Consider the following 14,341-nt stretch of genomic DNA (forward strand, 5'->3'; position numbering starts at 1 on the left):
TGGCCATTGTTCATTTCCATGGACATCAAAAACGTAAAGATGCTGTGAGTAAAGGCAATAACCTGGCCCACAGAACTGCCCGGGAAGTGACAACACAAAAAGACTCTATAATGATGATAAACCTCCCAGACCCCGGTGCAAGAACTCTCCTGGACACTCCTACATATAACACAGAAGATTTAAAATGGATTGATCAACTAACAATGGCACAATGCCTGAATGGTTGATGGAGAGACTCTAAGAGCAACATTATCTTGCTAGAACAGGTAGGGAGTAAAATACTACTGAAAATGCATCGAGCACCCACATGGGTGCAAGGAAGATGCAAGACATGGTGAGAAATACTGGTCTAAGGGTCAAGAATAGTCATGCTAAAATAGAACAGATTGTCAGGGACTGTAAGGCATGTCAGCTGACTAATGCAGGGAAAATTCAGGCAGGACCAGGCAGTCGGATAAGAGGAGATAGACCAGGAATCTACTGGCAGGTGGACTTCACAGAAATCAAACCTGGCAAGTATGGATATAAATATCTATTAGTTTTCCCTTTTCAGGATGGGTAAAAACCTTTCCTACAAAGTGTGAAACAGCACAGGTGGTGGCTAAGAAGTTTCTGGAAGAAATCTTACCCAGGTTTGACTTCCCTAGTATGATAGGATCAGATAATGGACCAGCCTTTGTGTCAAAGGTAAGTCAGAGACTTGCTAATGCTCTTGGGGCAGATTGGAAACTGCATTGCGCTTATAGACCCCCAAAGCTCAGGACAGGTAGAAAGGATGAATAGAACTATAAAAGAGACCCTGACCAAATTGACCATGGAGACTGGTGGTGACTGGGGAACACTCCTTCCCTTTGCCTTATACAGAGTATGAAACTCCCCTTTGAAAATTTGTCTTTCCCCCTATGAAATTGTATTCGAAATGCCCCCTCCCATAATTCCTAATTTTCAGAGCAGTTTCTTAGGGAAGATGATGACTCTGAACTTTTGTTCTCTCTCAGGGTCCTGTAGAGGACCCGCCTTTAGGTCTGGCCTACACTGAATGTGCTGTACGAGTCAGGCCCTCCACCGATCCCACATCACTTCTGCCACCGGACTGGGTCCTGGTGAAAAGACATTGACAGGAAAACCTGGAACCCCGGTGGAAAGGACCTTGTGGTCATCTTGACGAATTCAACTGTCCTCAAAGTCAACGGCATCACTAGCTGGATCCACCATTTGCATGCGAAGCCTGCAGATCCCATAACCGATTTTGGAGAGAACCCAGAGTGATAAGTCTCACTTTCCAAAGACAATCCTTAAAGCTCAAATTGAGCCATAAAAAGACTAAGTCATGAAATGGTTGTTGACTTATACCTTACTTGGAAATTGTATTGAAATAATAGTGGGTGCCTGCAATCCTAATCGCCCATATAATTGGACTTGGATTATTAGTAATCATGTAATGGACAAACCGTTCCCTCTGGCTGTGAAAGAGGGACCCCCCCTATGGTTTCGAGACAGGCTTACATTTAATTTGTGACAGCTCGCTGAGGGAGTATGGGAAGGACCTAGGCTTGTTGAGTGTAGACGGAGACACTGATATGTTTGCCCAGGGGAAGGAAGGACTAGTAATTGTGGAGGACAAGAGGACTTTTACTGTAAGAGCTGGGGCTGCAAAACAAGTACCTCAGGAAAATGGAAAGGAAAAAGATGAGACCTTGTTACTTTTACTAAATCAGGGCCAGCGGGCATCCAGTTTAATGGGATGCCTGTGCACCAACAAATTAGGGTTCCCCAGGATTCTGATGCCTGAGTGGAAGTTCGGTTCACAGACAAGGGCAAACAAGTCATAGGATGGGAATTAGGAAAGACTTGGGGACTAAGATTTTACCGATGTGGAGAGACTCACATTGACATACTTAGAAGTCTACAGGCAATTGCCAAAGCTAGCTATTTCCCTTCAGTAATGGGAACAAACACTGTTTTAAGACCGGTTTCTGCCACAAAAGCCAAAGCAAGTGAAAAGAAAAAGCCCCAGGCTGTAGTGACCCCATCTCCTCTGAAAAGAGGAGACCCCATCAGGGAGAACATCACCTTGCTGGAGGATTCTCTATGGCAGCTGTTGGTTCAAACTTATAATGTAATCAAGCAGACCCGCCCTGATATTACCAAAACACGTTGGATGTGTTCTGATATGACACCGCCATTTTATGAGAGTATTGCAGTGGTACAGAATGTAACTAAAACAAGTAAATCATGCAGATGGGAATAAAAAGAGGCAAAATTTACCCTAAAGGCAGTTATAGGACAACGGTTATGTGTAGGACGAGTACTAATTTTACTCACTTATGTAATCAGACCCAAGAATGGACTCCTGAGGAAGGTTATTGATTACCTCCCCAAGATGTTTGGTAGACATGTTCAACTGGCCTAACCCCTTTTGTGCACTGGAAGTTTTAAATAGGACCCACAGCTTTTGTGTCATGGTGCAACTCATCCCACGACTACTTTACAATTCTCTGGAAGACAAGATGATAAAAAATGTCCGCAGCAAGCTACTGACCCCGAAAAGCTAAAATAGAAATAATAAATGCCGTGAGTATCAGGGCTCTGGTGGGCTTAGCTGGAGTAGGAACTCGAGTAGCATCCCTGGTTACTCAGAGAACACCCTACTCTAACCTTTGTGCTTCTATAGATGAGGATATAAAAAACCTGGAAAGTTCTCCAGCCTACCTTCAAAAATGTCATGATTCCTTACCTGAGGTGGCGTTACAAAACAGTCAAGGGCTGGACTTTTCTTACAGCAAGGAGGTCTATGTGCTGCCCTAGGGAAGAATGTTGCTTCTATGCAAATCATTCGAGTTGTTAAAGAATAAGGGAACAGCAAGAAGGATGGTTTGAATCATGGTTTAACTATTCCCCTTGGATTACTACATTAATATCCACTCTGTTGGGTCCCATTATCATTCTAGTGCTTGTGTTCACAATAGGGCCTTGTGTTGTAAATCGATTAGTGATGTGTGTTAAGAAACGAGTCAATACCATACAACTGATGGTCTTGAGAATGCCATATCAATTAATCCCTGGTAAAAGACGTAACGCAGGCCCGTAAGGACAATGATTAGCCTTTCAGGTGCATAATAGAAAGGGGGGAATGAAGAGTCTAAGACTTAAAGAGGCACAATAAAGAACTAAGTAGCTCCATTACAGATTAGCAACCATCTTGTGAGGTACGGATTATAGAAAGAACCATGAATTTGACCCAGAAATGATATAGAAAAGAAAACAATTGCCAGGCAACTGAAACATATGTAATCCTTGGGCAAGCCACAGGAATTTTCTCTGGACACATCAACCAAACACTGGGTGTCTATATGAGACACGGTGACCCAGTGGCCAGGTGGTACCCGTCAATAACAAGTCAGTATTAATAATAACCAATCATGTATGTGTAGCTTAATTTGCTTAAAATATTAACCAATCATGTAATATCTCATGTAATACTCCCTTAAGGTTGTTTATTCAATACCATAAAAACTGTACTAATTCTATGCTCGGGACCTCTTAGTGTCATGGGTTACCGAGTGCATGGAGGACCAAGCTTGAACTTGCAAATAAACGACTCTTTTTTCACTTACATTGATCTTGGTCTCTGGTGATCTTTGGAGGGTCTCCAGTCCAGGTATAACAATGCCCTCCTGCTACTGTAGTGAAACCCACAAACAACTGCACAGCTGTGTTACCTGCTTTAGATTTTGAAATTTTCTTCCAGTAGCCCTAGTGATGTGAGCCCAGATTTATGGGATAGTCACATAATACACAATTGCAAAGCACCACAATATACAAAGACAAAATGCAAAATGAGGTTCAATTTTTTTCTTTGTTGTTTCACTTTTTTCTTTCTTTTTTTTCCTTTATTTTTAATTGTGAAAATACAGTACAGAGGGGTTACCATTACATGGGCAAGGTAATGAGTACATTTCTTAACAAGCATTGTTGCCTCTTCTTTTGTTTCCCCTTCGCTTCCTTTCCCATGACCACCCCAGTCCCCCTCCGCCAAAGTTGTAAAGTTCGTTTTTCAACAAAATGGCTTGTACATCTTTTTATTCCAATGGGTCCACCTTTATTACTATTTAAACAATAAGTTTTTTTCGTCCCCCTCTACAAATTATACCAACATCAAATACAGTGAAAACAGGGGTTATACTGTGGGGAAGAGACATACAAAGCATCAAAGAAATCATCTTATAAATATGTTAGAAAAAATCACAAGAAAGAAAAAACATTTGAATCCTTATTTGGGGCTCCATTTTGCCTAACATAAACTTATCTGACCGTTTCTGCTTGTCTCAGACAAATACTAGTTATTGCAAATAAGGGAAAGCATGGGACCTAAGTTTCTTTGGGCCTGGCTTAATTCAGCCTTGGAACAAAGCAAAAGAGTCATTTTTTTTTCTTATTCATTGTCTTTTAAGGAGGTAGATCCTGTTTATTTCTCATTATTGTTGATATGACTTAAATAAATTTACCAGATTTTTCAAATAAAATAGAGAGATATAAAATGACATATTTAGTAACAAAATAAAGCTAAACATTTGAGTATATTTTTATTTAGTTCTGTTCTCAGTTATGCTGAAATAACATTGACATGAGACAAGCATATGTGTAAATTGACACGTATCAATCACAAAGAACTCTGGAATCTTTGGGCTTTGATTTCTATATCGTCACCTAGAAAACAAAATTATCACTTGCTTCATGTCTTAAGTAACATACTTAATACAAGTTTTATTAATTTTACCAATATATTTCATAATCTATGGAATCGATGCATTGCATAAGGATTTGATTTCTTATTTACACTGAATTAATATTAGGTTTATTTTATTTTTTCACACATAAAATAATGACATTCTTTTTTTTCGATTTCTTTAAAAATTTATTTATTTTTATTTAATTTTTTATTGTAAAGTATATAGAGAGGGGTTACAGAACTAAAGAAATAGTCTATTTCTTCTAAACAGTGTACCCTCTCCCTTGGTTTTTCCTGCTTTCCCCCCAACTCCCATCCTCCCCCACATGTTGTAAAAGTCATTTCCAAAATAATGTTTTTTTGAGGATCACTGATGTATTTGTCCTTTATCTCACCATATCTGTGATTTCCATTCACATCCCCAAATCAGATAAAGATAATGACATTCTTGAGGATAAAACATGCCTGTTTTTCATTTTGATTGCCAAAATTGAACTATAAAGGCACTTTGAAAATTAAACTTTAAATCTGAACTAAAGCAAGATATTCCATCACTTATCCAATTATTCCTATTGAGAGGTTAAAGTTTGAGGCAATGACCACCACGTGTTGCCTCCTGAGCCTCAGTACTCCCAGGAAGACTTGGAGTGGATAAAGAAAATTCCCATGGCCTATAAACCCCTAGACACAGAAGGAAACAAAGACTGGTGGAAAATTGGGGAGGGAACTCGAACAATGCAGGACTTGCTCCGACACTCAGAAGTAAAAATTAGGCAAGGAAATCAACTCATTGAGGACATTGTTAAAAATTGTAAAGCCTGTCAGCTCACCAATGCCCCCAATCAACCTGTTACAAAAGGAGCTAGCCTCCGTGGAGATAGGCCAGGTGTGCATTGGGAAGTAGACTTCACAGAAATTAAAACTGATAAATTTGGATATAAATATTTGCTAGTTTTTGTAGATACTTATTCAGGATGGGTTGAAGCCTACCCAACAAAGCATGAGACCGAGAACGTGTTGACTAAGAAGATCCTGGAAGAAATCCTACCCAGGTATGGCTTCCCATCCACCATCGGGTCAGACAATGGACCGGCCTTCATCTCAAAAGTAAGTCAGGGAATAGCCGCGGTACTGGGGACGGATTGGAATTTGCACTGTGCTTATAGACCCTAGAGTTCAGGGCAGGTAGAAAGAATGAATCGGACTCTAAAAGAGACTAAATTGGCCTTGGAGAGTGGTGCAGACTGGGTATCGCTCCTTCTTTTTGCCTTGTTTAGAATAAGAAATTCACCCTATCGGCTTGGTTTTACTCCTTTTGAGATAATGTATGGACACCCTCCACTCATTATCCCTAGCCTTCAGACTGAATTGCTTGCTGATTTGCATGATACTGAATTTCTGTGTAAGCTTGACTATTTACAGCTGGTGCATAAGAGTATGGGGCCCCAGCTTAGAGCATTATATGATTCTGCTTCTATTCATACTCCACATTTGTTTAAACCAGGGGACTGGGTGTTTGTTCAAAGGCACAACTTGCGATCTCTGGAACCATGGTGGAAGGGACCTTACATGGTGCTACTGGCTACACCTACTGCCCTTAAGGTGGATGGCATTGTTGCTTGGATCCACTGTTCCCACACCTGACCAGCTGACCCCTTTGTCTTGGACAACCATGGGGAAAGATGGGAAGTCTCCAAGCATCCTACCCAACCACTCATGAAGAAAAGAAAAATGGACTGATTGTTATTGGTATACTCGTTCAAAATCAAGAGCTGTTGGAGTTTAGTTTTGGGCCAGAGCCACAAGATTGTGGCTCAGGACCATAAGTCAAGGGGGGGAATGAAAGGTTAAAGTTTGAGGCTGTAATCAAAACACCTGGTTGATTGTGTGCCTATATAAGACCTGCAAATCCTTAGCTCGGGGCTCTCCTCCTGGGTCCCGCTATGTCAGAGTGTAGGAAGAGGCCCAAGCTGCAGCCCATTTAAATAAAACAGCTGTATAGTCTGACTCTTGGTGGTCTTCTTTTGAGGGATCCTGCAACCTTGGCATTACACTATAGACTTGAATATAACTTATTTTTGAATGGTAGGAAATTCATATTATATCAACTCTCTATAAAATATTTAAGAAATAAATGATCATGATAATATTAATTTTTTCCTTCAAGTAGAAAGAAAGAACCTCACTATAGATGACAAAAACTTGAATGGAGATGCCATAAAGTTTATGAAAAATTCAAGTCATTATGAGTTAGATGAAATAGTCATTTTTGAAGGTCACAAAATGAAATCTCTTGAAGCTTCCTTATCTGTTAAATAAAATGTATTTACACTCAAAATATTTGATTCATCTCTCCAGCAATGGTATAACCAAACCACCTCCAAGCCAAATAGTTTCTCTGATTAATTCAAGTCAATATTTAGGAACAGATATTATTGAAATCTGTAGAAATATCTACCCACCACTCTAGAAATTAAATCTGAAGTCATAAAGGGTTGGGATTAATAATTAGCTTTCATTATGTTATCTTAAAGAAGTGAACCCTTTGAAGTGGGCATAGTTGTAGAGATTTGGTCACTGAGAACTTGTGATCAAAGAGGATGGTAAGATCAAAGTCCTTTAGTCCTCTTCCTTCTTTTTATTCTCTGTTTCCTTCTCCTTCCCCTTCTCCTTTTCCACTTTGCTCTCACTCTTCCCCTCCTCTTCTTTTTCCCTCTCCCACTCCTATTCCGCCTCTTCTTTACTTCCTGGCTTCCATGAATACATACATTCCATCACATGTTCCTGAAATAGGGTACTGTGCCACCACCAACCAAAAGCAAGGAGGATAAGAAACATGTACTGAAATGTATAAAATCAGAAGCCAAGATTAATCTTTCCCCAATTTAAGTTAATTTTATAAAGTATTTTGTCATATTGATATAAGACTGACACAGCATGCTCTCACTTATTATAAGGGATAAGATTTACTAGAAAAAATCTGACCAACAGCACCCTAATAAATTATTGATTAAATTAATATTATATTAGGAAAAATCTACTTTAAAGTGCCAGATATACTTCAATAAGAGACAAAAAAAATCACGTCTATGGTTTACTATGAAAAGACAATAGAATTCAATCTATTCCTCAAGGAAATTGACCTGTATTTGGTGTGTTGTCAATTTCATAAATGATGTAAGAAGACTGAAGAACACATTTCAACTCAATCTGTGTGATATAAAATTTACTCTGTCCCCTATATTCTATCTATGTCTGGTTCCCAAAATGATTTGTATTCTTATTCTAAACATATTTTTAATTAACTTTATGTAATTGCATGGGAGTTGCTGTTTGACAAAGCAGTTTATGAAAGTGTTTAGTGAGGTTTTTTTTTTTTTTTTTTTTCTGTTTTGTCTTCTGAGGTTTGAACTCTGGGTCTGGGCGCTGTCCCTGAGCTCCTTTGCATGAACATTAGAACTCTATCACTTGAAGCATAGCAGCACTTTCAGATTTTTCTGAGATTAAATTGGAGATAAGAATCTCACAGACTTTCTTGCCTGGGATGGCTTCAAATCACAATCCTCAGCCTCCTGATTATTGAGGCTCACAGGCGTGAGCAGCTAGTGCCTGGCTTATACAATGAGCCATTTTTTTTTTTTTGGTAGTCCTGGGGCTTGAACTCAGGGCTTTGGCAATGCCCAAGAGCTTCTTTTCCTCACTCTAGCACTCTACAACTTGTGTCATATTGCCAATTCCAGCTTTTAAAAAATTATTTAGTACTGAGGAATCAAACCCAAGGCTTCACACATGCAAGGCAAGCAGTCTACCACTATGCCACATTCCATGGCCAATACAATGCACCTTGATGATCATTATCCCTCATTCTACTCAATCCTATCTCATCCCTCAATTTGCATAATTTTGTAGAATATTCACTGACTTGCAATGTCATATATAGTCACTCAGAGAATATATCACTGATTATACTTTATTGATAGTTTTATTCATCAACATTCTAAAGTTATGCATTACAGAATTCTGGGATTTTAAATTCTAAATTTTCACACCCTACTATTCAGATTTACACACTACTATTATAAAAATTTTTCCTAAGGTTAATGCAAATGCACTCTGTAATTCTTCAATAAAGTACAATGATTCTTAAAATGTTAAAGAGTTGGAGTAAGAACATCAGCTTCAGTTCTAGAACATTTTATCATCACTACCCTCTCAAAATACTCCAATATTTATTAATAGTCACTTCCTGTCATCATTTCAACCTACCTCCTCTAGAGCAGCTATTATTTCATATTCTACCTCTACAGATGTGCCAATTTTAAAAAACTCACATTATTATAAAATGTAGTCTATCCATTTCTCCCATGTAATATTTCTGTTTCCAAAGTAAGACCATGAAAATTTTTCTCATGGATGGAGTATATTGTCTTGTATGCATGTGAATAATTATATAACATCCTCAATGGACATTTCAATATTTTATTATATGTTATTGTAAAAGGTTTTGCTATGTATATTCCTGTAAATGTTTCTCATTTGATATATGTTGAAATATATTTTGTATATACAATTATGATTCAAAATGCTGGATCAAATTGGGCATCGGTGGCTTATGCCTGTAATCCTAGCTACTCAGGAGGCTGAGATCTGAGGATTACGGTTCAAAGCCAGCCTGGGAAGCAAAGTCCGTGACACTCTTATATCCAATAAACCACTAGAAAACCGAAGTGGCACTGTGACTCAAGTGGTAGAGCGCTTGCCTTGAGCTGTAGAGTGCAGGGACAGTGCCCAAGCCCGGAGTTCAAGCCCCACGACTGACCAAAAAGGAAACAAAAAATACGCTGGATCATAGAGGCAACTCTATGTGTAATATCTTAAAGATTGCCAGTATGTTTAACAAACTGACTGTATCATTTTAAGTGCCAAGGACCAATGTATAAGAATTCCAATTTCTACATAGTGGTTGTGCAGTGCAATCTCATTGTTGTTTCTATTTCCACTAACCTCTATATGTATGCAATTTCTAGGTATATAATGATACTTCCATATGTTCCTTGGTTGTTGTTATATTAATATAGAGATATGTATTTCATTTTTTTTGATAATTTATTCACGATGGTTAATTTTTTTCATTGGTATTAATATGCTTTTAATATATTTCTGATTCAAGTGTTTTAAGTAAATGAATATGTATACACACTATGTATACATGTGCATATATTCATACTTATATGTGTATACATACAAATACCTATATATGTATACATATGCGAATATACATATGTGTATATGCATATATACAGGCTTATATGTATATTATTATTTTCATTTCTCTGTAAATTATCATTTTACTTTATTTGCCAAACATGTCCTTTATTGATTTTACTTTATTTTATTTTATGGTTAAGATGTACAGAGGGGTTACAGTTACATGAGTAAGGCAATGAGTATATTACTTGTTGATCATTGTTACCCTTTCCCTTCCTTGTTGTTGTCCCACTATCCCTTCCCTCCCCCAGCTCTCACATTCCTATCTCCCCACCCCTCACTGCATGAAGTGGTAAAGTTCATTTCCAATATACTGTCTTCTGAGTATGTTGCAATGTGTCATCCTGTGTCCTTGTTTCACAGTTTTGTAATTCTCCTTCCCCTTCCCAGATTAGACATGTATATACAAGATGCAGGATACCATAACTGAGTACAGTGACAACAGGGGATATGCCATAGGGGAAAGAACATACAAAGGAAACAACAACAAAAATGAATAAAATGGCATTGTACATTTACAACAGTAACAATAAAGACAAAACACTCAAACATGTCCTTTATTATCGAGGTAATTATTACAGTTAATATTCTTATCATTTTTGGAACTTTGCAAAATGTTTGGTAGCATTCAGTGTGGACTGATATGTTCAATTTTTGTTAAATCTATCTACTCATAAGGTATCTGACAGCTCTCTTCTAAAGCAAAAAAGGCAGTCTTCTACAGCTTGGTTCCAAACCATTTGTATTTTTTCCTTGTACTAAGAATACTGACTGAAGCCTGGTGCTGGGGGCTCACACCTATAATCCAAGCTACTCAGGAGGCTGAGATCTAATGATCGTGGTTCAAAGCCAGCCTGGGCAGAAAAAGTCCATGAGACTGGTATCACCAATAAACCACCAGAAAACTGGAAGTGGTGCTATGGCTCCAGCCTTGAGCTGAAGAGCTGAGGGAAAGCACCTAGGCACAGAGTTCAAGGCCCACGACGACCACCAACACCAATAACAACAACAAAAAGAATACTGACTCAAAAAGCAAAAGTATTAATCAGTCTTAAAGTTAGGCTCAAGTCTAACATTGTGGTATTATCTTAGATGCCAACAGCCTTCTCATCTAATGAGCCATGTGTTCTCAGAATGTTAACCAGATTTCTTAGTTTATTTACACAGTTACTATAAGTATGTATTTTATCATCTATCTTTCATTTCACCACAGAATCTGTATATATCCTTTATGTCATACTTGAATACAAATGCCTTTGGAAGATATTTATTAATTGATGTATATTAATTGTATGAAGAAATCTTATTGAAATACTTTACACTCTCATATTGATCAAGGGCCTGATTAACCTGTTTTTTTTCTCCATTCTTATTGCCCTTTATTTTTCAACTGTTTTCTGTGAATTTCTTTCTGCTACCTTCACATATCGTCAAAATTATTAAAGTGCTGTTCACCCACTGTCATTGAAAATTATACAATGCTGTATATAAAAGCAGAAATCAAAATAAATGGAGACATATAATTTTTGTGGATTGGAGGATACAATTGAGCCAAGATATAAATTGTCTCCTCCCCTATTTGTTGGTCATTCGTGGTTTTTGAAATCTGGTACTTGGCACTGACCCAATGCTTTTCAGCTCAAATGAGTGCTCTACCCATTGAGAAACTCTGGCACTGCTGGTTTTCTGGTTGTTTACTGGACATAAAAGTCTTACGGACATTCCCGATCCAGCTGGTTTTGAACCACAATCCTCAGATCACAGCCTCCTATGCAGCTAGGATTACAAGCATGAGCCAACATCGTCCAGCTTCACAGTTTTATTTATGTTTATGACAACTTCTAAAAATACCTGAAAAGCACTCTGACTCATTCACAAAGGAAAATAAACTGGAATATATTTCTCTGTCCAATATTAAAGCTGTTAGTATAAAATTGTTATATTTGTAGAGAAAAAATGTACAGCTCAATGGGTCTGTCCAGCACCAGATTAGCTCCACATAAATATTATCAAGGAATATTTAATAAGAGGTAAAACTAAACATTTGTAAAATGCAATTCTTTTTAATAAGTGGTGAGAGGTTAGACAATATTGGGGAGAATTAAAAAGTAAACATTGACTTAAACATAACAATTTATTCAAATATTAACTTCAAGCAGGATTAAAACATGGCATATAAAACAAAATGAGTGATGCAAATGTAAAACAAAGAAAGATGTCTTGACAATTTTGGAGATGAAACTTTCTTAAATTTGGCATTAAAATTATAGGCAAGGAAAACAATATAGTAGAACTTAATGAAAGTGTAAAATAATTTGGTCTGTGAAAGCTCATATACAAGTGGTGAATAGAAGTTGGAAGCAATTGGCTCATGTATCTCATCCTAGCTACTTGTAGCCTGTGATTTAAGTTTTGCTATATGAAGCCAGCCCCCCACAAAATAAAGTCCTTGAGAATATTATTTCTGATTAATCAGCAAAAAGCCAGAAGTGAGGCATGACTGAAATGTTAAATTTTTAACAAATTAAAAGAAATTTCAGGGACCCTGAGTTCAAGCCCCAGGACCATACATACATGTAGAAAGGTAATAGTAGTAATAATGATAGTGATGATGATGATGATTGTGATGATTATAATGATGATGAGGTGTACCCATAGTCAAGGATAAAATATGTATAAATCTTATACCTGAAGAATGCCTCAAATCTAGATTCTACATAGAACTCTCAAAACCTAATATTAAAAAGAACATCAATTAGAAACCAGCAAAGTATATCTTGTGAAAAATAAGCACAAGAAAATCATCATCAGTCGCCAAATAAATGCACATTAAAACCAAAATGACATCATAAAACATGTATAAGAATTACTTCACATAATACAATAATGACCATACTAAATGTTATCAAAAAACAGAGAAAATGGATGCTGGCAGAAATGTCAAATGGGAAATTCACTTCTGAAAACATTTGACAAGTTCTTAGCATATGAAATAAGCAAATACCCACTGTATAGCACAGGAATTGATCTTTCCAGGCTTTGTCTCATAGAAATAAAATATAACATTCACCCAAATGCCAAAACACAGAGGATTATAGCAGCATTATTTCCTCTAGTCAAAGAAAAGGAAATCAATTCAGGCTTTCTTCAAGTGAATGGGAAACGATTTGTGCTACATTCTCTAATAACAGAACCAAAAGGCAACTCGAGTTAATGCAATAAAAAATTAAGGCATACAATAACTGGGAATAATCTACCTTAGATTTGATGGCAATCATGTTTATTTATTGCATGATCTAAATGTTGGAGAAAAAAAATATGTTTGTTGCCAGGATAAAACAGGTTTCAGATGGAAAAAAGACAAGTGGTGGGTTTAATTATAAAAGGCAAACATGAGACAATTATTTTTGGTAAAGAAACGTATCTGTAAATACTGGATATTAATATAGATTTGATAAAATTATGTTGGACTTAATATGTGCACAAAATAATTAAATTAACTGGTTTGCATAAGATACTTGAGACATATTAATGTCCTATTTGTGATGTCATACTAGAAATATTTAAATAAATTGGAAAAAAGTATTCAAGGGATTTATCTATGTTCTTATAAGATCATAAAGATCCATACTAACCTCTATAGAATTTAATACCTAGAAAACAGAAGTCAATATTGAATGTTTACATTGAAAATAATGTGGATCCAAGCTTGAGATGAAATATACCTTGCTAATTAGAAGGCGGAGATTTAGAAGACTGATATGAGGGCCAGTTCTGAAAAACACAAATTCGTGAGGAACTACAAAAACAAAGAAAGCTAGATATAATGAAATTTCCTGTTATCTCACGTTTGTGGAAGCCATAGGTAAGCGATAATTACTCAAGGATGGCTTGGCCTGAAAAATAATCTAAAGTGGTTAGAGCCTTAGCAACAAAAATAAGTCTGTAGCATGCTTCCCTTTTATAATTAAACCCACTACTTCTATTTGTCCCAACTTGTTAAAACAGGAGTGGTTATAAACAAAAGCACTGGTCTGAAGCCTCAATATAAGGACCTCAGTCTATGTGGGCCAAACAGTCTCTAACATGAGGTTTTATTTAAATTACCAAGCATTATTTTAGATTTTGCATAGTGGGATGGTGCATAGTCACAAGCAAGGTCTGCTAAGTCAGGTAATCCAATCTACTCTTTCACATGTTACCCAATAGCCAAGTTTCAATAAAAATGACTACAATGAGATTGTACAAATGAGACTGCCACTTTTCCCTTTCATGAATCAAAATTCTGTCAAATGATTTCTGTCTTCCAGATGTTTACATATTCCTCATGATCTTTTCTAC

The sequence above is a fragment of the Dipodomys spectabilis genome, unplaced genomic scaffold, assembly GCF_019054845.1.
Source record: "Dipodomys spectabilis isolate Male_0828 unplaced genomic scaffold, ASM1905484v1 ptg000254l, whole genome shotgun sequence".
In the NCBI taxonomy this organism is placed as follows: domain Eukaryota; kingdom Metazoa; phylum Chordata; class Mammalia; order Rodentia; family Heteromyidae; genus Dipodomys; species Dipodomys spectabilis.